This window comes from Eumetopias jubatus, unplaced genomic scaffold, assembly GCF_037043125.1.
Source record: "Eumetopias jubatus isolate StellerSeaLion01/CBP00866 unplaced genomic scaffold, mEumJub1_p1.0 scaffold_2, whole genome shotgun sequence".
Lineage (NCBI taxonomy): Eukaryota > Metazoa > Chordata > Mammalia > Carnivora > Otariidae > Eumetopias > Eumetopias jubatus.
In genome coordinates, this window is record NW_028274808.1 from 40,599,569 (window position 1) to 40,625,434 (window position 25,866).

Sequence of the window (25,866 nt, forward strand, 5' to 3'; positions counted from 1 at the left end):
TCCCAATTAATCCTTTTTTTTTTTAAGATTTTATTTATTTAATTGACAGAGAGAGAGAGAGACAGCATGAGAGGGAACACAAGCAGGGGGAGTGGGAGAGGGAGAAGCAGGCTTCCAGCCGAGCAGGGAGCCTGATGCGGGGCTCGATCCCAGGACCCCGGGATCATGACCTGAGCCGAAGGCAGTCGCTTAACCAACTGAGCCACCCAGGTGCCCCCCCCCAATTAATTCTTTAGCTCTTAGATGCTTACCCATCACCTTAGAAGCATGAAAACATGCATATGATGCCCACCATGGATTTAATATATACATTTCATGACACAACTCAAACCATTCCATTGGGTCAATCAGTTTTCTCTAGGCCTTAATAACATGGTATAAATTCTAAGAGTTGCTAACATTTATTGAGAAACCATTATGTGCCAGCTACTCTGCTAAGTAAGCCCTTTATATACACTTCCACCTGATCCTCTCAGCAACCCTATAAAGTAGATATTGTTACCTCATCTTAGAGAAGAAGAAACTAATAATCAGAGAGGTTAAGTAACTTGCTCAAGGTCACACAGCCACACAGTGGATTCAGAGAAATGTCTGTCTGCCACGAAAGCACATGCTCTCAATCACAGTGCTATTTACATCATAGCAGAAACCCATGTTTCTCTGGCTTGCCCCAACATCTCAGACAGGACTCCAGCCTCCTTTTGAGGTGGCCCCCAAATACTTAAAATGTCCTAAGGAGATGTCTTACGTGTGACCTCCAAGTAAGTCCTGTCAGCCCTTCTGTCGACTCTTTAGTGGCGTTTACCATTTCTTTACTCTTCTATTCCAAGCCCGTACAACCTAGAAATGAAATATTTGGCCACAGTCACTTCTGTGGTAGGCTTACAAATAAAAAGTTAGAAGAGAGAAGTGTCCTGAACATACCATCACTACCACCAGAGTTCTTTTGTACATCGTTTTATTTGGAGGTTGGAGTTGAAGTGAGACCTCTCATCTGATAGCTCTTTAAAGCCCTGGCCCTTCTGCGGTTGTGGGAAAGAGGCAGCCGGCAATCATTTCACTTTCCTGAGCCACACATTCCTCAGCTGCAAAATGAAGGTGATGCCACCTCCTCATGGGATTGTGTTCTGCCTTGAATCACATAAGGTTTACCAAGCGCCTAGTGTAATGCTTGGCACCCATAGAGGCTAAAACAAAATGATGGTTTCTTCTCACCCAAATCCCTGTTCTGTACAAACATAGAACTCCTGGCCTTCTTAGCAGTTAATCAGTGAACAAACTAGCATTTGTTGAGTGATTAGTGTCTGAGCAAGTACTTTTATAGGAGAGTGGGTAAATTACGTAAGAGGACCAGCCATCACTCACACAGGACTTTTGTTGAGAAACAGTGTGATCAGATCAGCATGTCATTATTTCAATGGATGGGTCTAAGACTTGGACATAGTACTGTTTTGCCAAAGTTTTCTCTGTAATGCTGTTTGTTGTAAAGGAGTTATAGTGTCCCATGCCTGCACTAGACAGCTCTGGCACATTTCTCAGTAGATGTACACGAAGTCCTTTGTCAGCTCTCTGGAAATGTGGGCAGAGCTGCCATCATCTTGGTTGTAAAGGTTGTGTGAAGATGTTTAAAAATAAAAATAAATGGAGAGCCCCAGCCGCCCCTCCTGAGAATGTCCCAAGACGCCCTGGCCAGCGGTGGTCAGCCAGGGCTGTGGCCCTACCTTACTCCAGGGGTGCTGCCAGTGGAAGGGAACGGCCAGGTGCCAGGGAGAGAGAGACAGCTCAGGCTCATGTGCTGCAGAGCAGCCTATTTTGTGGGCTCTGGGCTCAGTTTGTCTCCTAGCAAAACGTCCTGGTTCCCTTTCAGGCAAGTTCACATTGAGAAAGAAAAGTCCTTTCCCACCTCCTCAGGGACAAGGCCACAGGACTCAGAATGTTCTTTTCCACTGTGAGAGGTATTGAGCCTCTAGTAACACTCTGAAAGTGAATTACTCAATGAATTTTCGGGTGGATTGCTGTAGTTCTCACAAGAGGCTGAAGTATTTCTCTAAAACAAACAAAAGCCCCTTGCATCTGATTTGTCACCTGCATGTTTTTTCTTATTTTCTGTCTTTTTCCTATCTTTCTGTCTCTCTCTCTCTTTTTTCTCTTATCTCTTTTTCATCTTTATCTCATTATTTTTATTTATTTGTGTGTGTGTGTTGCCAAGTATTTTGATGTGGGACTATGGGACTCCTGGGGAACTCCTAAATAACCGCAGGATTTAAAGAGGAAATTCATTAAAACATTAAAGTTGTTCACAAGTGTGCATTATCAATGCAGGCAAGGGAGATTAAAAATACACTTTGAAGTGCCCTGGAGGCTTCATGTATAAATCACAGAGTGTCTCACAAGTCAGACACCAAAGAAGAGGTGTAGCTAATATGGAATTCAGGATTAAACGATGAGACAAATAACTTTTGTGTTTTCATTTCAAATATGGGGAAGGGGACATTTAATTAAGAAAAAGGAATTCAATCAGACGCACCAAGGTGAGAGCGATGAAGTCTTGACTGTCCCCTCCCACCTCATTCCTAGATTGTGCTCCACCAGTCTGTCTGCTTTTATGATTCTGTGAAGTGAGTGCTGAGTCCAGTCCCACAGCCAGCATTACCCCTGCTCCTTGAAGACTCCCCCTGCGTGCTGAAGGTGTGTCGTTTGCTTCCTCAGGCTGTCAGTGGAACCATGGGGCCAAGTCATGTCTGGTCACAGCTGCTGGTATTTGCATCCCTGGGCGCTGAGGTCTGAAACTCGACCTTGGCAAGAGCCAGCCCTACCCCCTTGGAGGAAATGGCTGAACAGCCTGAGCAACAGCAGATGAAAACTTCCTTCCTCTTCATCCAGCTGCAGGCCCCCCCCGCCCGAGCTCTCCCCTCCCTGTCTCCAGCCGAGACAGCCTGGACAGCAGCCCCAGGGGGCCCGGAGGAGGGACACATTTTCCCAAGTCCCAGGACTGGCTTCTTGGCAGGCCGGGACCTCAGGCACACACAGGGCTCAGCTGCTCCTCCCTCGCGCCTGCTGCAGAAGGGGGGCTCTGGGACAGAGGAACCAGCTGCTTTCAGTTGCTCTGCTCTGAAGGAGGAGGAGAGAGAGGAAACACCCCAGGATCTGGATGTAAGGAGGGGTGGCGTTTACAGACCCCTACGTCACAGGCCTTCCCTGGCCCCTGCCTCCAGGAAATTTGGACGACAGCAGCCCCTGTCATGCAGCCTTCCTAGCCCAGCTCCCGTAATGAGTGATGAAAGCAGCAATCCCTCCATGGGCTGGGAGCACTGGCCAGCCATCACTGCCCCCCAGGACCTGGGGAGCACGGACCCTCGGTCTTGGGATGCCTTGGGATGTTCAGTTCCACAGGCCAGCCCGACTCATACCACTGACAGAGGTGAAAGCGCTACGCTGAGGAGAAGTGTTGCCACCTGCCAGGTACCCCCGAAGAGCTGTGAAGCGGACATCGGCACCACAGCGCGAGCTAGGAGAGCCAGGCTCTACAGATACTGTCCGCGCATTCAGACCAGCCAGAGCTGCCCGGCCCTGCCTGCCCCTCTGCCTCTCACGGTAAGAAAGTGCACGTGGCTAAATCCCCAGACTCCAGCTGTTCCCCTAGAAGAGGGCTAGAGAGTGGGGACAGATGAGCCCACTAGGGCTCCCAGTTCCTCACACTTGGGTGTCCTCTCCACCATGGACGAGGTGTACCTCAATAGCAGGGGTACTCACCAGCCACAGTCCCCTGGGGCCTGGGCCTGGATCCTTCCTCCGTGTTCTGCCACCTTCCCAGCCATTAGCAACATCTTGTTTGAAAGGAGAGAGAATAACTGTTTCCCAAGATTTCTGCCAAAGATAGGAGAAGAGAATTTAGGCGAGGAAGTACATACTTTTAGGGGAAGACAAGAGGAGGGACAAAGGAGGTACATAGACCTATATTGAGCCCTATGCTGTGCCAGCCATTTATGCTAGATGTCTTCTTATACCCCATTTATCCTCATAACCACCCTGAAGAATGGAGGCCCATATCCCCAATTCCAGATGGGGGGACTGAGAAGTGGCCAGGCAAAAATCCTCTTCCTTCCAAAAAGAAAAGGGCAGAAACAAAACCTGTTCTCCAGAATGGGCTGTGGGAACTCTGGGGAGGCTTCAGTGAATTTTGTGGAGGTTTTCAGAACTGGGGTACAGCTTGGAACTCAGACACATCTTTACAAGCTTGACCTTCTAAGGGCCACATCGACTTCCCATCACCCTCCCCCGCCCCAAGAGGGTATATAGCCCTGGGTGTCAGCCTCCCAGCCTCCATTTCCCAGCAGGAAGGGAAGGGTTAGGTAATTTTGTGTGGATCCTCAGGGTCTCTTCCAGCTCTTATGGGCTATATCTCTAATCACGGCCATGCTGACTCTTTGTTATTAACATCTTTTTCTCTGCATCTCTGACTCCACCTCCTCATCATGCTGGTGCTCCCTCCACCCAGTTCAGGTGTATGGCTCCCAAAATGGGTTGGACCAAATAAAAAATTATGCTTTTATTTTCCCTTTCTTCACAGCATGGACAATTTGCTATACTTTGCACATATATAGGTGACAGCAGTGAGGGTGAGGCAGAGTGCGTGTGTGCGTGTGCGTGTGTGCATGCGCGTGTGTGTGCGTGTGTGTTGGCGCTGCTGGGATGAGATAGAAGACTAGGGATTCTTGTTGGGATATGTGGAAGGTTGACATGGAGGGGACTGTCAGGAACCTCACAGGAGAAATGGATGAAATTCACAACATCAGAAAATGGGTCTTCCATGGGCTTGGAAGTGATGTGGCTTCATCTAGATTCTGTGGCTGTCTCCGACATGCTTCTACACACCATCCTTCCTTTCCCTTTCCCCTTTTAACAGGGAGCCTGTATAGTCACAGTTAAGAAAGGATGAGCCCAAGTTCTATTCAGGGGAACTCTTGGAAGAAGAGAGATACTAGCACGCTTCCTTAAGAAATAGTTTACATTCCTTCCTAGTTCTTGTATCACTCATTTCCTACAGGGATTTAGAAGGAATGACATACCCGTGCGTCAGAGCCCCATCTCTCTATGTGGGATCACACAGTAGTTGTTTATGTACTTTAATGCTGGTCTGATAACTTGAAAACTCCATCTTTTCCTACTCTCCCCTCCTGTCTTCCAGATATAAGCCAAAGCCTCAGAACTGTTGCCTTTTCTCTAGGGAGAGGCACCTTGAGAGTTGGTCCAAGTGGATAGATTTCTGCCTTGTCTGCCTCATGTAGTCACTTTTGCTTATGGGTTCTCAGATATCTGCCCCCATCTAAAGTAGGGATTGCAAGGTTCCAAACTAAAAACTTAGATTTGTGTATGAAAGTGTTGGTCCAGTGAAAGGGACCCTCAGTAGCCCTGTCTTAAAGGAGAGAAGAAGAGAGGCAAATCAGTGGGACATCGGGGCAGGACCAGGGAATACATGGTCCATGTAGGGTGGGACTCAAGGTGGTTAGGAAGCCAGGCTAAAAAAATTAACCTTGAATTTGCTGGTCAGATGTTGTGATTCCTCCACCACAGGAAGGTGAGTTGGGAAATTAGCACCCTCAGGCACCAAGTCCTTTAAATGCCTTAAGGCTATTATTAACCAGGTGACCCCTGCCTGGTCTTTTGTGTTAGAGAAAGGAGAAATTAACAGAGATAGATTTTCCATCTGTGCAGTCCTGAGCAGACTAAGTGGCTGGATCTGATAGATTAGTGTATGAGAATTCTCCAGTCTTCTCCTGCTTCTCGTAGCTATATAAGTCACAGCAAAGTGGCAGAAAGGTGATTAGAAATATCTTCTTATCAACTATGAATGGAAAGCCCCTGATTACCCATAGTGGAAACTTTGGCTTGATGTACTCATAAAAAATGTGATCGATTATATTTGTTAAAGTGAAATGCTGGTTACATGGAAGCAAAGCCTACATATACTACATGTGTATGATAAGACTGAGGTTCTTGTATCAACTTTCCAAGCAGAAAGATCTGAATCGTAAGTGTAAACTCTCTTCTTCGCAGCGCTCCAGATTGCTAAATTTATCCTCTCACAGTTGAAACAAACGGGCTCCAATGTGAAAATTGTTGACTTAAATCCTTCCAAGCTAGCATAGGGAATAAGCACAGCAAATCAAATCAAACCAGTTCGTTCCTAATTTATGGTAAAAACAATTATAGCACTCAGTGACCAACACAGGGCTTCCAATGCACTATTTCCTCTTATTAAAACCTCAAAACTCCATGAAGATATATGTTATTATCATCCCTCCTTCACGGATGAGGAGACAAGAAGCTTAGGGATGGTCAGCAACTTGCTGGGTTCTATGACTAGGACGTGGCAGCTCAGGACAGAACTCTAGTTATCCACTCAGAAGCCAGAGTTCTTTTAGCCTTCTCTGAGTGTCTTCTGAGAGGGTGAGATTTCCTTGGAAGGCAACCCACTACTTCCCAGAACCTGGGATACTATTCTCCTACTTTCTGTGGTGGGAAGGATGAGAGAAGGACCCTCAGGATGGGAGAACGACCCTCAGGTCTAGTGACTTGTGTGAAGAGGCGCTGCTTTCTAGAAGCAGTGAAGGCCTGGGTTTGGAGGATGTCGAGTTCCAGCTCCTGGCAATGCCAACTGAGGGCTATAACATTCCTGTGGTGAGTCTGTCAGTGTGAATCAGAAAATGTTCCATGGTCTGAGGCCAGAGCCTGCCTTAACAATTTCTCGGACCCCATGTTCTGCTGCCTCTCTGTGGGAACAAGAGGAACTGTCAGATGTGTGGCTTGAATCTGGGGCGAAAGATACAAAGACCATACAAAGATAAAGAAAACAGACACAACACAAGAGGGGGGAAAAGCTTTCTCTATAATCATTTTGGGAAATTTCCAGTTTTTTAAAAACTAGGTCTTTGTATCTTATGTATTTTATGTTTTGATATAACAACGATTTGGGGCATCTGGGTGGCTCAGTCGCTAAGCATCTGCCTTCGGCTCAGGTTACAGTCCCAGGGTCCTGGGATCGAGCCCCACATCGGGCTCCCTGCTTGGCAGGGGGGGCCTGCTTCTACCTCTCCCTCTACTGTTCCCCCTACTTGTGCTTTCTCGCTCTCTCTGTCAAATAAATAAATAAAATCTTAAAAAAAAAAGATGAAATAACAATGACTTTTGGTAAGTAAATGACAGAAAATCTTTCCCAAATACCATTTTTATAAACCCCACAAAATTTTCACCTTGTAGCTTTAAATTTCCCAGAATTTTTACCTCTCTCCATTAGTCTTCCTTTTTTCTTCCTCTGTCATCTCAAAAGCAATCACCTTTTTGAGTTTTTATCACCAGCTTCCAGGAGTGTTCAGGTTTAGAAGATAGGGTGGAGAATGAGCAGGACAGACAAGAAGTCCATGGAAGGTTTATGCGGGAGGGAGACAGGGAAGGGTAGTTCTTTTTTTTTTTTTTTTAAGATTTATTTATTTATTTTGAGAGAGTGAGAATGAGAGAGAGAGAGAGAGAGAGAGAGTACATGAGAGCGGGGAGGGTTAGAGGGAGAAGCAGGCCCCTCGCCGAGCAGGGAGCCCGATGCGGGACTCGATCTCGGGACTCCAGGATCATGACCTGAGCCGAAGGCAGCTGCTTAACCAACTGAGCCACCCAGGCGCCCAGGCTAGTTCTTTTTTAAGGTAGTGAAGGGAAGTGCAGGTCTATTGTCCTATAGGCAGGCCTTGTCAAGCAGACTAAAAAAAATGGTTTGAACTTTCTATGTCTTGGATTGTTTTGCCTTAAAATAAGACCAATGTCTGACATATAAGTCTGTAAAGGGCATTAAATTTTTTAAAGATTATTTATTTATTTATTTATTTATTTATTTATTTGAGACAGAGTGCACAAGAGTGAGCACACAAGCAGAGGGGAGGGGCAGAGGGAGAGGGAGACACAGGCTCCCCCGTGAGCAGGGATCCCAACTTGGGACTCCATCCCAGGACCCTAGGATCATGACCTGAGTTGAAGGCAGACCCTTAACTGACTGAGCCACCCAGGCGCCCCAAAATGTAAAATTTTTGATGGAAAGCTTTTATTTAAAGTTCTCTGGCACTGGAATTTAAGAGATGAAAATGAAGCTCTGGTTTTGGCAACTAACTAGTTAAGTGGCCCCTGACAACTCACTGAACAAAGCTAGGTTATTACATTTGTTCTCTGAGATCTTTCCAGTTCTGACACTCTACATAAAGTATGAATCTATGAATCCAGAAAGGGAATGGAACTGTTTGATGAAATGAAAGTATTAAAACAATCAGCTTGGGGGCACCTGGGTGGCTCAGTTGGTTAAGCATCTTGCCTTCAGCTCAGGTCCTGCCAGGATCGAACCCGCGGAGGGCTTTCTGCTCAGCGGGGAGCCTGCTTCTCCTTCTTCTGCCTGCCTCTCTGCCTACTTATGCTCTCTCTCTCTGTCAAATAAATAAATAAAATCTTGAAAAAAAAACCAATCAGCTTGTCTCTAAAGATCAATGATTTTGTCAAATGACCTCACTGCAAGGAAGGTACCTAGTGCCTCTCTCTGGGAGATCTGGGACTTCAGTGGGCTCCGGGGTGGTTATATACACGGTAGCACAGTGCCTGGCACTTAACAATTAGGTGAATGAGTGAAAGAATGAAGGAATGAACCTTTGAAAGGCTGATTAACCTTCAGTGAGATGAAAGAGTGCCTTGGGTCGCCTGGGTGGCTCAGTAAAGCAGATGACCTGCCTTCTGCTCAGGTCACAATCCCAGAACCCTGGGCGTCCCACGTGGGGCTCCCAGCTCGGCGGGAAGCCCGCTTCTCCCTCTCCCACTCCCCCTGCTTGTGTTCCCTCTCTCGCTGCGTCTCTCTCCATCAAATAAATAAATAAAATCTTTAAAAAAAAAGGAAAAAAGAAGAGTCAGTGCCTTTTTGAGCAATAAAACAAATCTCACCATGGAATTTTAGGGACAGAATTCCCAGCTGTCAGTCCCCTAATGATTGATATTTCCTTCTCTGACCAGATTCCAGGTGAATTAAATTACCTTCTGGTGTTGAATACTGACCCTCCAGGGTATACTTAACCCGGCCCTGGCAAAGGTCATTTATCTTATCTAGGGTAGATACTTAATTACCCAAGTCTGTTTGTTTTCTGGCCTGTCATAAGTTTAGAAACTGTTCTGCACACAAAATGGTATTCTAGAGAATTCTACCTTTAAATTAATCCCTTCTGGTGAGCAATTTAGAATTAAAAAAAAGAAATTAGAACAGAGAGAGCTTGCACAAATGCCCGTATAGGAATTTTAACAGCAATATAAATACATGTGTAATGCTGTCCCTTTTAAAAGATTTTGGTGCTTAGGAGACAGTACTGATTGGATTGAAAAGCTTATCTTTAGTCTATTTTATACTGCTTTGGTTTTGACACAGATGTCTTGATTTAGTACTTGAATAAATGAAGTCTGAGATAGCAGAATGGGTTTCAATTCTTTTTTATCTTGTGATTCGCCTTGGTGTTCCCATGACAACGTTTTCTCGCTCTTTTTCTCTCCTTACCCTTTCATTTCACATTCAAACACGGAAGTCCTGTGGATCATTGTACAAGTGCTACCCTCGCGGAACTATATGCACCACGGCATCTTGATCGCGGGAAGAGGGCAGAGAGCACACGGGCCACGTTACAGTTGGGTGTCCCTGTGACATACAGAAAAGCAATTGGAATGGGAGCTAGGACATAGGGACTCTGGCCCTCTCTTTGATTTAAGTTAGCTAAGGAAGGACAAGTCTTTTCATTCTGGGTCTTAACACCTTGTCTATAATGTGAAAAGATTAGGACTGCTTTCCTCCCATCTAGTCTATGATTCTAAGCTCTTGCCAATCCATTTGTGCCTACTTTAAAATTCAACCAAAACTACAGCTTTTGATGATAAATCTCTGAAAGTCCATCATATTTAGAATTTACTATGAGTTGGGAAATTCCTTTATTGGTGAAATTAGATGTCTCTTCACTGTCCAGAAGATAAATAAGAACTAAATACTTTTTTAAAAAAGATTTATTTATTTTTAGAGAGAGAGTACAAGCCGGGGAGGGGCAGAAAGAGAGGGAGAGAGAGAATAGGAGGCAGACCCCCTGCTGAGCGCAGAGCCCAATGCCAGGCTCCATCTCATGATGCCGAGATCGTGACCTGAGCCAAAACCAAGGGTCGGATGCTCAACAAACTGAGCCACCCAGGTGCCCCAGAACTAAATACATCTTAAAACACTTTACAACAGGTGCCTGGGTGGCTCAGTTGTTAAGCAGCTGCCTTCGGCTCAGGTCATGATCCCAGGATCCTGGGATGGAGCCCCGCATCTGGCTCCCTGCTCTGGGGGAAGCCTGCTTCTCCCTCTCCCACTGCCCCTGCTTGTGTTCCTTCTCTCGCTTTGTCTCTCTCTGTCAAATAAATAAATAAATAAATAAAATCTTTAAAAAAAAAAACCACTTTACCCCAAGTGTTAATAGTTTTTATAAAATGTTAGTAGCATTAGTCAAGTATTAGACACATTTGGACAAAGAGTCTAAAGTTGACTGTTTTTATAACTCTACAAAAAGGAGCTTTGTTATTCTCCCATATTAAAAAGGAAATAAATGCTGAAGGGGGTTTTTCTGTGTTTTTAGTCTCTTGAATTGGTTATTCAGCAAAGGAAATATTTGGAATTCAATTCCAATCAGAAATTAAGATGGTGAAGAGTGGTGAAGAGACTTGTCCTCACTCAGCTAGTTTGAATTAGTTCCAACAGATTGCCTCCGTTTAACTCTGAAGGTTTGTGCCTTTGAACAAAAGTGTTCTACTTGTAGATTTAGTTAGGATTCTTGGTTGTATATAATAGAAATCCTCAAGGATACTTTATCCCAAATGCAAGGCACTCACTGGAAGAAGGACACATGTGTGTAAGAGTAGGGTCTCATAGAACCCTAGGGCCTCAGGACCCTAGGATGTGGCAATGTGGATGGGCCTCAGGACCAACTGGAGTGGGGGCTCCAGAGCTTTTAGGGCTCTCTCTGTATCTCTTTTCTCTGTCGGTCCCTGCTCTTCTCTGTACTCTTCTCTGAATCATTTTTTCTCTTTCTGCACATCTGCTTCCTCTATTCTCTCTTCCACAGGGCGTGTATAGCCACCCACAAGTCCCAGGTTTACATCTCCTCTCTTTAGAGACAATGTAGACTAAGACTGGAACCCTTAGGCCTGCTTCCCAATCTCCCAGGAAGAGGCTCCTTGGCCTAGTGTGGGCTGGGTGTCCCCCCATTTTACTATGGAGGGGGCAGGGGCAGGTACAGCTCACATGATACTATCAGGTCTGCTGAGAGCCCAAAGATGGTGATGTATATGTATATCTTAGAAAGGGACAGCTTCTGTAAATTAATGGGATGTGGAGAGGAGAAGAGCAAATTTGGACAACCACCCAATAAATGACCAAAAACACTTTCAGGGAGTTGTCAACTAAATTTACAAAGTGATCGCTTTGTGTAACTGTCCTATCTGAGCCTTCTGAAATTTTAGGGAAGCCACTTTTCATAGCCTTTGGGGAGGTTTTTTAAAAAGAGCACACCTGAACTAAGCAATATATTAGAAAGAAGCTATTGCCTGATACAGTTTATGAATAGATTTGCTTCTAGAATCTGATACTGGTTATGATATTGTCAATTTTCTCTTTCATCTATGTTTCTTCTTCATAGACTTTTCAAAGACTATAGGATGCTAGAAGATTTACACAAATCTAAGTCCTCTCTTACTAATTCCTTCACTCTTTCCTCATGTCCTTTAGTCCCTCCACTTCACATTTGTTTTTTGTTTTTTTTTTAAAGATTTTATTTATTTATTTGAGAGAGAATGAGAGACAGAGAGCACGAGAGGGAAGAGGGTCAGAGGGAGAAGCAGACCCCCCGCTGAGCAGGGAGCCCAACGCGGGACTTGATCCTGGGACTCTGGGATCATGACATGAGCCGAAGGCAGTCGCCCAACCAAGCCACCCAGGCGCCCCCTCCACTTCACATTTGTAAGGCATTAAACTATGAGGCCTCCAGGCTGGTGACTTGTCAAGCAAGGGGTGGGCTTCTATAATAAGCAGATTACCATCTCAGATTCTATATGTGATCTCTTCCACTTTACAGCAACTCACTGGGACTCCTGACCCACAATATTCAAGAATTAAGAACAACAAAAATCATAAAGATAAGCCACATTCCTTGAACTGGGTTATACAGATTCCCTGAACTGAAACATATCAATGGAAAACAAAGGTGGGCGCAGGAAGGAATGAAGGTTCCATGCAGTTCACATTGTTGGGCTATTGCAGGGCAGCATGTTTGGTGGTTCCCTTTCCCTCATTTTGAAGTAATCAGCAGCTGCGATGCTTTTTTGGCTGCCCCTTGTTCTGTGCATATTTCCTGTGATTATATTTAGTCAATTTTAACTTTTTGGAATTTAACTTTCAATTTTCAAGATGTGTGATTTTGTCTTAACCTTTCAATTACCAGGTTCAGCAGATTATGAACCAAAAAGCTTCTGGACATTATTCAAGCACTTACAATGTTTTATCATTTGAAAATCCCACTTTATCAGCAAGGAGCTTGGTTTCTCTTTATTGAATTCTCAAAGTGATTGTATGATGGAGGAACAATTAAAATGTCATGCCATTTATCCCATGCCACAAGCAGAAAGATCTTCAGGAGAGTTTGTTACATACCCTCGATCTTTTTCCGTTAAGGATTTCAAGTGTACCTCAACTATAGCACAAATAATAAATAAAAATAATGGTAAAGGTAAATAGTAATAATCAGGTCTAGGGAAATATAAATAAGGATCAAGATGAAGAAGAGATCAAGTGAAAATCAGGAAAAGAACAACAGTAACAACATAAATGCCGTAAAGGCTTACAAAGTTGGTGTTTTTCAAGGTCAGATTTGGATCTGTGCTTTCCAGGTATCCATGCTATAAGGGACACGGTTAGCTACACAGTTCCAGTTGTGAGAAGGGAAGGAGAAGGGGGAAAAGGAAGGAAGGAAGGAAGGAAGAAAGGAAGGAAGTGAGGGAGGGAGGGAGGGAGTTTCTTTAACATGTTCCACAGAAATAATGCTCTCAGAAAACCAAATTTTGCTTGCCCTTTCAAATAGCAATAAAAATAACATTTTAGATAAAATCTTTTCTAAGGAGCACTTGATATTTACTATTTCCTTGTTTCTTTAGGGGTATATACAAGATAATTTAGGGCACCTGGGTGGCTCAGTTGGTTAAGCGACTGCCTTCGGCTCAGGTCATGATCCTGGAGTCCCGGGATCGAGTCCTATGTCGGGCTCCTTGCTCAGCAGGGAGTCTGCTTCTCTCTCTGACCCTCTTCCCTCTCGTGCTCTCTATCTCTCATTCTCTCTCTCAAATAAATAAATAAAATCTTAAAAAAAAAGATAATTTAACTTTCTTGATAACTTAAGTAATTACTATAATAGCAATATTGTTTGTTGGCAACTTCACATCTATAAGACTATTTGCTTTGTACTAATGCCCCCAAATACTCTGCTTTCTGAGTTCTTACTGCTTTTTAGTTATTTTTCAGTTTCCTCCATGCCGGCCTATTCCCTCTTACTGCTATTAGTGTGCCTACCTCTAACATACTTTTTAAAATCTACCGCAGGCCAGGAAACTAGATAACAAATTCGTTTAAATTGTAAAGCAAGTTTGTTAATTATGGAAAGTAAAAGTAAAAACCCTCTGTGTGAGGGGTTGAGTGGCTCATCCAGCAGAAAATCTCGAGTTTTAATACAGATTTTTTTTCTTTTGATTTTGTGTGTTCAGACGTGATACTTTTGCTTTCTATAACTATGGTTTCAATCCGATGAATAGTTGCTAAATAAATAACTTCTGGATTCATTCATTCAATAAATATTTCTTGATCACTGTTCTAGGCACTGGGGATACAGCAATGAATAGGACAAAGTCATTGCTCATGTATTCTGGTAGGAGCAGGAAATGAAACAAATAAACAAGACATGAGCATACAACTTCAGATTGTGACGAGTGCTTGGAAGAAAATAAAACAGAAGGAAATGGTGAGGTGAGGGGTGTTAGAATGAATAGGTTAGTTTGTGTGATGAAAATTGGCCTCATGGAGAAAATGTCTTTTGAATTAAGACTTGAATGACGGGCAGGAGCCAGCCAAGGGAGATCGGGGAGGGGAAGGTTCAAGGCAGGAGTTAGCACAAGAGTGCCACGTGCCTGCAGGATCACTGGTGAGCATTAGTTACTAGAAAAGTCAAAGCCATAGGAAGGGACAGATCATGTAGAGCTTCACAGACTCAGAAAAGAAGTTTGAATTTTATTCTACGTACAATGGGGAGCACTTGGAGAGTTTTAAACAGGAGAGGAACTCAGAAATTAAGGTAAGAGTGGGTGCATTGATGAAGTAACTTCCCTACAGTTACTCTACAGATTACAGGATTTAATAATGTTCCTGCCTCCCACTTCCTAATCTTATCAAAAAATCCTTGAGGCACACAATTTAACTTCCTCTGGATGGTAGGAAACTCTCATTTTTTCCTTAAAGTCCTTTAGTTCTGAACTATAGATTTTATTATTTATTTATTTGAGAGAGAATGAGTCCAAGAGCGGGGAGCAAGAGAGGGAAAGGGAGAAGCAGACTCTCCGCTGAGCAGGGAGCCCGATGCGGGGCTCGATCCCAGGACCCTGGGATCATGACCTGAGCCGAAGGCAGACACTTAACCGACTAAGCCACCCAGGCGCCCTAGTTCTGAGCTATAGTGGTATGATGAATTCATGAAGGAGGGGGGAGAATACTCCAGTTCCTCAAGTATTTGAGGTTTCCCTGAATAAAACTGCATTCTCATGGTAGACAATCGAGCAGATCCTTTCAATATTTGTAACCTTGAAAATTTTGATTTTGTTTAGGATAACAATGTTTAAGATTTAAATTTAAAAAAAACTTTCTTTTTTTATTATTATAAAATGTATTGCACATAATAGGTGCTCCATCAATATAACCTCTAGATTGCCTATGGCATAGCCACTCTAAGTGACCTCCTCTCTTACTCATTCTTTCACTCTTTCCTCGTGTCCTTTAGCCCTCCACTTCACATTTGTAAGGCATTAAACCAGGAGGCCTCCAGGCTGGTGACTTGTCAAGCAAGGGGTAGTTGGCACCGTTGGAGTCAATCCAAAGTAGAATAAAATCTCAAACTATCTTCGGGGTCATAAATTTAGCATAGTGGTATTTTTATGATAATATATTTCTCTTGCAGCTGAAACCATTGTTTAAGGAGTTCTTGGGTGGGCCTGTGGCCAAGGAATTACAGTAATATTTCTCTTTGGCTCAACTTGTTGACCTAGTTTTTACAATCTACTTTGCAAATAATCTCTGCGAATAATGTCCCCTCAATAGTGATAACTATTCTCCTAAAGAACCAGCTTTACTCCATGCTCTGAACAACCTATGAAATTAGTATTTTCACCATAAATAATCATTCCTATTTGTCATGCCATTTGAGAAAGCTAATGGCAATATTCTTTCCATTTTCATCCTCAATCTGTTTTAGTAAGTGAACTTTATCTTACAGTTCTCTCCAAACTGCTCTTCCACCCTTCTTTGCTGTTTGTGAACCATTTATGGCTGGCTGCCTTCTGTGCGTTTATTGGGTTGTCTTGTTGTTTGTAGCCTCTGAAGCCTTTTGGGAAAAGAAAAGCATTACAAAAATCCAACTAGAAGGAATTATACTGTTGACTACTGTAAGTTACTTCAAGCATTGTTAAAAGAATTTTTTAAATGTTTATGTAGGTCCTTGGGCAGACATAAAACAAGTAGGAGGTTCTTTTCATGCTTTCTATAAGCTTGAAGTCTGAGGCAGACAAACATATATACAAAAAGGCACTTTGGACATATACAAGAAATATCAGCAGAATAAGGACAAAGGCTTGCTACTTTGGGTAATAATCAGTGTAGGCCTGCACTCTGATGATGACCAAATAAGAAGGTTGTTGTGCAAGTTACTATCCGCTCATCATGGTTTGAGAAGAAAAGTCACCATATCTGTTCCATTTAGTCAGGGGAAGATCCATACTGGAGATGGGCTTCAGGGCCTTTCTGAGTGAAGGAAGGAAAAGCGTGGTGACGGATAGAAATGTAAAGAGGGTTTGAGTATGGAGTTTCTCCTGAGTTCACAGGTGAATTTTCTTATTCATTAATAAGGAACATAACAACTAATATAATCATATACACATAGAGTGAATGTTTTCCTAACTGAAAACTAAGATTTCTGGGTTGTAAGTTTATACCTCTTACTCAAAATATAAAAAATAAATTTAAAATAATAGACTGCATTTACTGAATTAAAAAAAATACCATGAAAAGAAGCACATATTTCAGCATAAAAATATGCATCGTTTAGTGCGACATTGGAGAATTTGGAGCCAGGACCAGAAAATCTGGACATAGACTGCCATGTTTGTGCAATAGAGACAGGTAGTAGCATTCCCCGGGACAGAGAATATTTCTCCTCACCCTGGAAGATTTCCCTTCCCAGGTGGCAGGCAGTGATGGCGACTGATTAAGGCCACTTTGCAAGGCGTTGCTAAGAGACAGCAGACATGCAGGAATGGGTCCTGTAAGCTTGATCAAAGTCAGTGAATCTGAATCTATTTCCTGGTCAGAATGTGCAAGGAAGTGGGGAAGGGGAGGTTGGGCTTGGGATGCCTCTTTGAATGTGGCTCCTTTTGCAAGGACTAAATGTTGCCGATAGCACATGAAGGATTCTGTCACTTGGACAGCAAATCAAAGCAAGTGATCCACGTTGGGAGTGAGCAGAATGTGGCCTCTGAACAAAAATGAGGTTTAGAACTTTGTGACACTATAACAATATGTCAGTTCACAACAGTAATGTATACATTGACTTTTCTGCATCTTTCTTCCCAGACAAAATGATTTTGAGACCTCTTAGGCCTCTTAATCATGAAGACAGGCCAAAGAATTTATAGTGTTAATACCCCTCCATTTGCATGCTTGCCTAGCCTATCCTGAACATGAACAGACTTGGCCTTATAAAAAAATTGGTTCCTACACTGTTAAGAGTAGGAAAAAGAAGAAAATAAGTTATTCATGAACTATAACTATAGCAGGTATCAAAAGCCATCATCATGTTCAGAGAAAGAGCCATTTCATTATTTTTCATAAAATCACAGTAAAATCTTGCTCCATATCCCCATCTTCCTGGACTAGCAATAAATTCAGTCTTGGATATTCTCAGGGTTCCCTGTCCACTAAAATTGGGCCAAGGGTCGAGACATTTCCATGGTACAAAAGCATTCATGAATTTTTGCATTTACTTGTTCCTTCAGCACATGGTCAGCACAGCACCATGTTGGAGAGCACAGACCCCAGAGGCAGACTCCAGGTGTGAGCCTCAGCTCTGCCTGCACCTTCCTAGCTGGGTAGCCTTGGGTGAGTTACTTAATCTTTCTGTACCTCAGTTTCCTCATCTGTAAAGTAGAAGTGAGGTGAGTTCCTACCAGACAGAAAAAAAGAATTAAGTTCTAATTTGTAAGGCACTTGGGCCCATGCCTGGCACAGAGTATGCAGATGCTGGGGAACTCCAACTTCGATCCAACTTCGATCACCAACTCCAACTTCCATCACCAGTACCCCATCCACCCTAACCTTTGCCAAACTGCCTCTCATTCTAGGCTCTGGCCTTCAGGTCTGGCAGCTCCATTGCTTCTGTGCCCCAGGGCCTGGGGTCTGGACTCCGTCTGTGCATCTGGAAAAGTAACACATAGGAAGTAGACAAGTCGGGAGCAGGGGAGAGGAAGAAGAGGTCTCCCTTTACCTGTAGGTCTGAATAATGATTCCTTTCCTTACCCCCTTCCATCTCCAAGTATAAAGACAAAGGCTGTTACTTTTTTTGTCTAATCATAACTTTTGTGTTACATGCGCCTAGTATGAGAATTCTCCATCAAGTCATCATCTACTGCAGTCCAGAACTGCGGGACCTGGAGAAAAAGAAACGCACTGAAGCTCAGAAAACTTCAGGAAAACGAAAGAGAGCTCCCTGTAGTTGGAAACATGAAGTAATTTGCCTCAGATCCTAAAACAAGGCTGGGAAGTGGGAGACAGAAATATGAAAGCCTGTAAAATCATGACTAAGGGCAAGTCATTTCATAAACACACCCACCCTTCCTTTAATTTCTGTCCTCTCCTGCTTAAAACTTCCCGGAGGGTGCTGCCTCTGAGTAGCCCCCTAGGATTAATCAGGATTCTCATTGTACCCCTTGCCAGGCTCAGGCCAACACCCTCCTCTCTCAGACACTTGTTTTAGCATCTTTAGCATCTTCTAACAGAAGGGAAATGCCCTGAGGGACACTGTGCCTTGACATATAAACCTCCCCAAGGTACAGCAAAGGGCTTCGCTTAAAGGGAAGGGTGCTGAAAAAAAAATCAAGAGAAAATTCACAAATTCATGTTAATAAATTATTCTGCCACTTAAGACGGTTTGGAGAGGTTTTTAATTATTAGACCACATTCTAAAAACAAAACACTAAGTCTGGGTCTGCCTAGCCTAAGTAAAAAGGAAAGAGTTAAAGAAAATTTGGATTTTACAAAAATGTATTGATAAACTAGGCTGGTTCTCTGGACTCAATATCCCAAATTCAAGATTCAAGTTGCTTGGTTACTTCCAGTAGTTCCAAGGTCCTCTATTTTTTTTTTTTTTTTTTTTTTTTAATTTTTAGGAGGGGAAACCAACCTTTACTTACACTTGGGTTCCAGTTCAGAGCCATCGTTAAACAGGATACCAAAGCAGGAAAAAGCACAGATCCTGGGACCAAGGTTCAAATTCCAACACAAGCATATTATCTATGTGACATCTGGCAAACATTACCCGTAGTTTCTTCAGTAAAGTGGGGAGAACCTCACCCCAGCTTCCAGCAGCTGTTGTAGCTGCCTCTGCCCCAGCCCCTCCCTGAGCACTCTCCCTGAAAGGCAGCTTGGTGGAAAGGAGCATGGGCTCTGCAAGTCTCAGTTCTGCTGGTTACGGAGGCACTTGAAATAGGAACTCTAAAACTGATGCAAGGACCAAGTGAGAAAAACTGCACATAGGTCTTCAATAAATATTAGTTATCTTCAAGGCTTGCCCAGAACAAGGATGTGTCCAAAGTGGGCGATGATGTGCAAAGTGGGGTGCACAAGACAACTTATTTGGCACAGAAAGAAAAAGATAGTTTTTTATGTTTTTATATCTCATCTTTTAAAATTTTTATTTTGTGGGGCACCTGGGTGGCTCAGTCCGTTAAGCGGCTGCCTTCGGCACAGGTCATGATCTGGGATGGAGCCCTGCGTTGGGCTCCCTGCTCAGTGGAGAGCCTGCTTCTCCCTCTCCCTCTGCCTGCTGCTCTGCCTGTCTGTGCTCTCTATGTCTCTGTCAAATAAATAAATAAAATCTTTTTAAAAAATAAATAAATAAATAAAATTTTTAATTTGTGCTTTAAAGCTTACATGATGTATTAAAATGATAGTATTAATTGCAATGATGACTGGATTCAGGGGAAAAGGTTTAAACATTGCTAGGCATATCACACTAAAAACTAATATTAAAAACAAATATTTACATTTTTAAATTTTAAATGTACAAAAATTTTAAATTTACAAAATTTACAATTTTGTCTAAGTCTTTTGCTTCTTGTAGCATCATGATGCATCTGAAATAGGGCGGGAGTGCCCAGAACTATGATCTACGTCTGCTCCAAATTCCAGTGTGTGGAGCTTTTACCCACACCACCAAGCAATTCTATACCAGCTGGGTGCCCTACAATTCAACTCAATTCTGACACTACCGACATGGAGATTGCATCCAATTCCACAGGTTGAGTGTTTAGTACTACAAAACTGCACCTCTCCTCTCCCATTTTAGATTCCAGACCAGATTGTCACCTTTGCTTCTGACCTACTGGTTCTAGATTGGAGCTTTCCACAATCACTCCTTGAGTTCAGTTAATTTGCTAGAGCAGCTCATAGAACTTGGAGAGACGGTTTACTTGCTAGATCACCAGTTTATTATAAAAGGATGTAACTCAGGAATAGCCAGATGGAGGAGATCATAGGGTGAGCTCTGGGGAAATGGCACGGAGCTTCCATCCCCTCACTGGGCAGGTGTGCCGCTCTCCCCAAATCTCCAGTGTTTGCCCACCCAAAGGCTTTCTGAACCCTACCTTTTCTCGTTTGATGGTGGCTTAATTGCACAGGTATGATTGATTATATCATCAACCATTGGTAATTGAATTCAGTCTCCTGTCCCTCTCCCCTTCCAAAAGTTTCATCATTAACATGACAAGAGACATCTTCCTGGCCCTCATCACTTAGGACATTCCAAGGGTTTTAGGAGCTCTAAGCCCTGAAAGAGACAAAGACCAAATACATATTTCTTATTATGAATATAATATCACATACGGGCAATAGGCAATTTTGTGATACTCCTAACCAGAGGAATCCCTTCTAGTCCTGAATTCCCTACCACCTAAAAATAGGATCTTATCTTATAGGTTGAGATTTGGAGTAGGGTTGCCAGATTTAGCAAATAAAAATAGCAATATTTGAGACATACTTTTACTTTTCAGTGTAATTATTTGTTGTTTATCTGAAATTCAAACTTACTGGTGTCCTATATTTTATCTAACAACCCTTGTTTGGAGGTGGACTTGTCAAATTGTCCTTGTTTGGAGTCAACTGGTTGCACTAGCTAGCTAAGTGATCTTGGACAAATTACTTAACTTCTCTGAGCCGCACTTCCTTTGTACCCCTCCATTGTTTTGAGCATCCTTTTTATAGAGGATGTCAAACACTTGCACAGTTCTAGCACGTAGCAGATAAAGTTCCTGCTAAATTATAGGTATTATCACAATCACAGTTGACCCTATTATGTAGTTTTGCCTAATATTACAGTATTTCTATACAAACCTTATCTCCTTTACTAGAAATTGGGATCCACATCTGCAGAGGCCTGCGCATAATGGGTGCATAACTTGTTGAATTTTGCATAAATACAGCCTCTATCACTTCTGTGGAATCTGGGGGACTGGCTACTTGGCTGGCCCTTCTTCCCATTCTCCTATTCCCTTCCTTTCCCTTCCCCCATACGAAGAATAAAGCTTGGTTCCTAAGTTATTTCAAGCAAGCTAAGCCCTTGTGGAAACTGCTTCAGTCAGTTTTTATAGGCCAAAAGATCCCACAACATGTATAAGATTTATTGTTCATATTAAATTGAAAAGCTCCCTTGAGCAATTCTTTGGAAATACTGATGAAAATGAATGGCATTCACTAGAACTGTTGTAAAGATTTAATGACACTTGCATTCAAGCTGCTGAAAGTGAATAATTATGATGCTGGGTAGCTATTTTTCTGCAGAGGTTCAACAGTTTAAAACAACTTGCCCTATGTTAGCTTGGCATTTACTCAGGGTGTGTGAACCATCCCTATCAGAACTGTGGGCTAGGGGAGCCTAGGTGGCTCAGTTGGTTAAGCTTTCTGCCTTCAGCTTCAGGTCATGATCTCAGGGTCCTGGGATAGAGCCCTGTGTGGTGCTCCCTGCTCAGTGGGGAGTCTGCTTCTTCCTCTCCCTGCTCTTGTGCTTGTGCTCACTCTCTCTCTCCCTCTCAAATAAATAATCTTAAAAAAATAAAAATAAATAAATTAAATTAAATAACCAATATGTCAGCATGGTACATTTTGGGTGGCCTACCTTTGGCCCCTACAGCTCCATATGCAGACTGCAGAGGACACAAAATCAGGGGACTAGCCAGTCAGTCCTGTATTCCCAGCACATGGACTTGAGTGAACTTTGGGCATGTGGAAGATCATTGTTTTCCACGTCATTACCAGAAAGCATTTCCCATGTGCCTAACTAATGGAGGGATTTTCCTTCAGACCCCAGGTGTCCATGTTGAAAGCTAAAGGGAGATCCCAGCAGTTGGCAGAAAAGACAGAATGCATAGACAGATGCCAGAAGCATTTCCCCAAGCTGGCCAGCAAACAGTACAAAGGGCTGCATTTGATAAACCCAGCGGTCACCCAGTTGGCTCAAAGGGAGAAATGAGTCACACATAGGTGACTGCTGTGGGTCTCTCCAGAGCAATTCCTACCTGCTTTGCCTAGCTTGCCATGCTTCACTTCACCCAGAGCCTTGAGGGTCACCCCTTGCTGCAGGCTCAAGACACACCAGGAAAGACTGTGTCTGGACCACCAAATTGTACTTCCATCTTCTATTTCTGGTTGCCCATTTGTGTGGGATTTCCTGTCCTTTCACAAGCTATTTGAGTGATGCTCACGAAAGTTATGATTCAGACTTGTGAGCTCACTGAACGCATTGGTTAGAGTCCAAGGGCTTTTCTGATACCCTTTCTGTAGGAGGTGTTTTGAAGAATGCAGTGACTCTTGGTGCAGTGATGGCTTTTGGTTTCCTTATCTCTGAAGTGAAGATTTGGATGCCATGACTCTGGAGTGTCTTCTATCTCTAATATTCTGTGAGCCTCTGATATGGAATAATAGGTATGAACATACTCTAGCACTATCAAGTAGGGTCACTACTGTTATTATGTTTTCCCCTGCATCATATCACAAACTAAGACGTAGCTTGATACCAATTTCTCTCAATAATTCCTTCAAATTGACCAATCTTTTAAAATGATAATTGAGATAATTGAATGTCTACCCAAAGAACACATCAGTCTTACAGTTTTAGCGTTAACTTTCACTCATTCAACAAATACTCCTTTACAGGCTCTGTGCTAGACATTAGGGATATAAATAATAATAATAGTAATAAACCCCAGACTTGTTCTTGAAGTATACGTAATCTAGCTGAGAAGACAGACATTGAATAAGTAATTAAAAGTATGATGAGTGTTACAAGGAAGGTCAAGATGCTGTAGAAATGGGGGCACCCAACCTGGTTTGAATGGGTAAGAATAGCTTCCTGCCAGGAGTAACCTTGAGTAAAGAATGTGGTGAACAACTACCTATGTCGTATCCAGGTGTTAGCTGGGAGCCTTGGCCATGTTTTTATATGCAGCCAAAGGTATTAGGGTTTGTGAGAAGTAGAGTTTCTCTAAAGTAAAATTTTCTCATAAGTGAGATAGAAGCCATAATGTAATTTTCTAATAAGCCTTGAGTATTAAAACTCTATAGTGATCTTAATGAAATTCCACCTGGTATCTATCAGATGGCAATAACAGTAAAGGTTGACTGTTTTAATAATAGAATAATTCTAGCTAAAGTCACAAAGGCATTGATTCTAGCAGGTTCTTTTTCTCAATACTTGGAATTATTACTATTTAGGGAAGAAGTGGGAGTAATAAGGAAATATTACAATCGTAGTAGGGAGGAATTTTATTTCTGACATTTTAAGCATAGCTCTAAAAAGTTTAACTTGAACATTTCTTATGACATAACATTTAGGAGATGAATGTGCTGGGCAGCATTTAGATTCTTAGGTATTATTAGAATGTTTCCACCTTAACTTCAAAAGAAGCAATTTAAGTGTGTCCAATATTACTTTATCTAGGTGCATACCAAAAGCATCTTTAAGTATTAGGAATCACATGCTACTAAAGCTTAATTACCTAGAATTCAGCTACCTGGACTTCACAATTAACTTGAATTTCTTTTTGTATTGTATCCAAGGCTTAAGGGAAGTTGCCAGATAATAAGGTGTTAAAAAAAAAAAAATCCAACTCATATATTTTAACACTAAAGCATGTCATGCTGAATGTGCACCTCAGGCCAAGATTCTGTACATTCCAATTCTGCTACACCTGGGATTAAAGGCTAAACTTGGAAATCAGATGGACCTAGCTGACAGTCCTTATTATACTTGTTATTAGTCTCCAGGCAAGTTATTTATTTTCTTGATAGCTCGATTCACTCATCTGCACAAAAGAGATAATAATATTGTCTTGCTGTAATGTAAGAAGAGTCAAAAGGAATTGCATAAGTAAAGCAGAGAGCCCCTCAGGCACTTGACAGGTGCTCAAGAAACTGAAATCATTTAAAACCACGATTTAGCCACCCCAGTATCACAAATAATCCCAAAAAAGGTGATATTACATTTGGTATTCAGTACTCTTATAGAAAATTATGCCTTCATTTTTTCAAAAATTATTTTTAACAACGATGATTAAAATTAAAATATTTCCTGGTTAACCCTTGTTAAGCTACAGTTAAAATCAGGTAACTAGAATTTCCAATTTAGAAAATATTCAGGTTAATAAAGACGACTTTTTACATATTCAGAAACTACAGTGTTTTATCTACAAAAAAAAATAAGATCACCTTCCAGAGTCAATAGACTGGTTAACTCTGATTTTAGCAAAGTTTAAATAGACTGTCAGGTAGGAATTAGTGCTATGTTTCTCTGCCTGTTTAAGCTAATTCTGAAATTTTCAAGTCTTGCTGTCTCACACATGCCTTATAATTAATTCTGTAGTTTTGTTTTTTGCTGAATACCTATTATCACCTTTATTTTGCAGGGATGATAGACTTTTTTCTTGACTAATGTTGAATGGTTCTGAATTTTCTTTTCTTTTGCATTTGGGGCAAAACAGACAAATCACATAGATATGACTTTGAAAAGATCGATTTTCAAATATAAGTTATATCAGGATGTGGCAAATTTCACCCAGGATGGGGAGGCAAAAGTTGTCAGCAAGTTTGAGGAGATGGAACATGGCCTGGAAGGAAGAGGAGTTTAAAATAAAGGCTAAGAAGGAGAACATTCTAAGTGGGGTTAGCCGTGTGTGTAAAGTCTTAGCAGTGATGTTTTTAAATGTATAATTTAACAAATTTACTAGCAAACAAGCAAAATAGTAGTACCTGTTTATTCCTGATTCAAGCACAGTATTTGCGAACTAACATGCTTGTTGGTTGAGTCACTTTGTTAACTTTGTCTTGTCACCAATGATTAGATTATTAACTATGTCCTTTTTTAATTTTCCAAAATATTCTCTAACTATAAGGACCTTGGCCAACTAAATTACTTTATCTCTTTGGCTTGTTTGTTTTGTAAGTGTGGTGTGGTTGTGTGTGTGTGTGGGGGGGCATTTATAAGGACTGTCAACTGTGATTTCACTTTTTTTTTTTAAGAAATTCTAAGCTGGCATAGGAAAATGGGGAGGGATGAAAATAAATGAGGCATGCTCAGCTGCCACCAGTGGAGGGTGGCACCTGGCTGATGCCTGCAAAGGGTGCCAGGCTATAAAGGAGAGCCAGGCTAATGAATGTGCCCCACTGTGTTTTGTGGCTGATTGAAAGAGGACAAAGAAAGGGCCAGTCAGAGTAGGTAGAAGCCAGGAACCTTCAACAAGGGGCTGTTGTTACCCTGCCCAAGAAGGTATCTAGATAACCGGAGACAGGCACCTTCTAAGCCACTTGCTATTCTTAAGCTTCATGCCCTTGCATGAATGGCTGCTTCCATGTATCATCTTTCATTTCCTTCTTTCTTCCTCTAGTTAACTTTATAACTGAGGAAATCATAAAGAAGAATTTCATCCTATCAATAGAAAATAGGCATAACAATGAAACGATGATCAATTTGGCTTCATCAGGGAGGCATATTTTACACTAACAAGATTTATTGACATATATTACTGTTAGTGTTGAGTTATGTATAAGATCTGCAAATCTCTGTGACTATAGCTATAAGAAAACCAATAATCCTATAAGTGAAGCTATAGATATATATGTATTGATAAATAAGAGGTATTGATAGCAAAATTTCTATATAGATATTTCTAAAGCTCCTTCTTAGAAACTCAATTAAATTTTAAAGT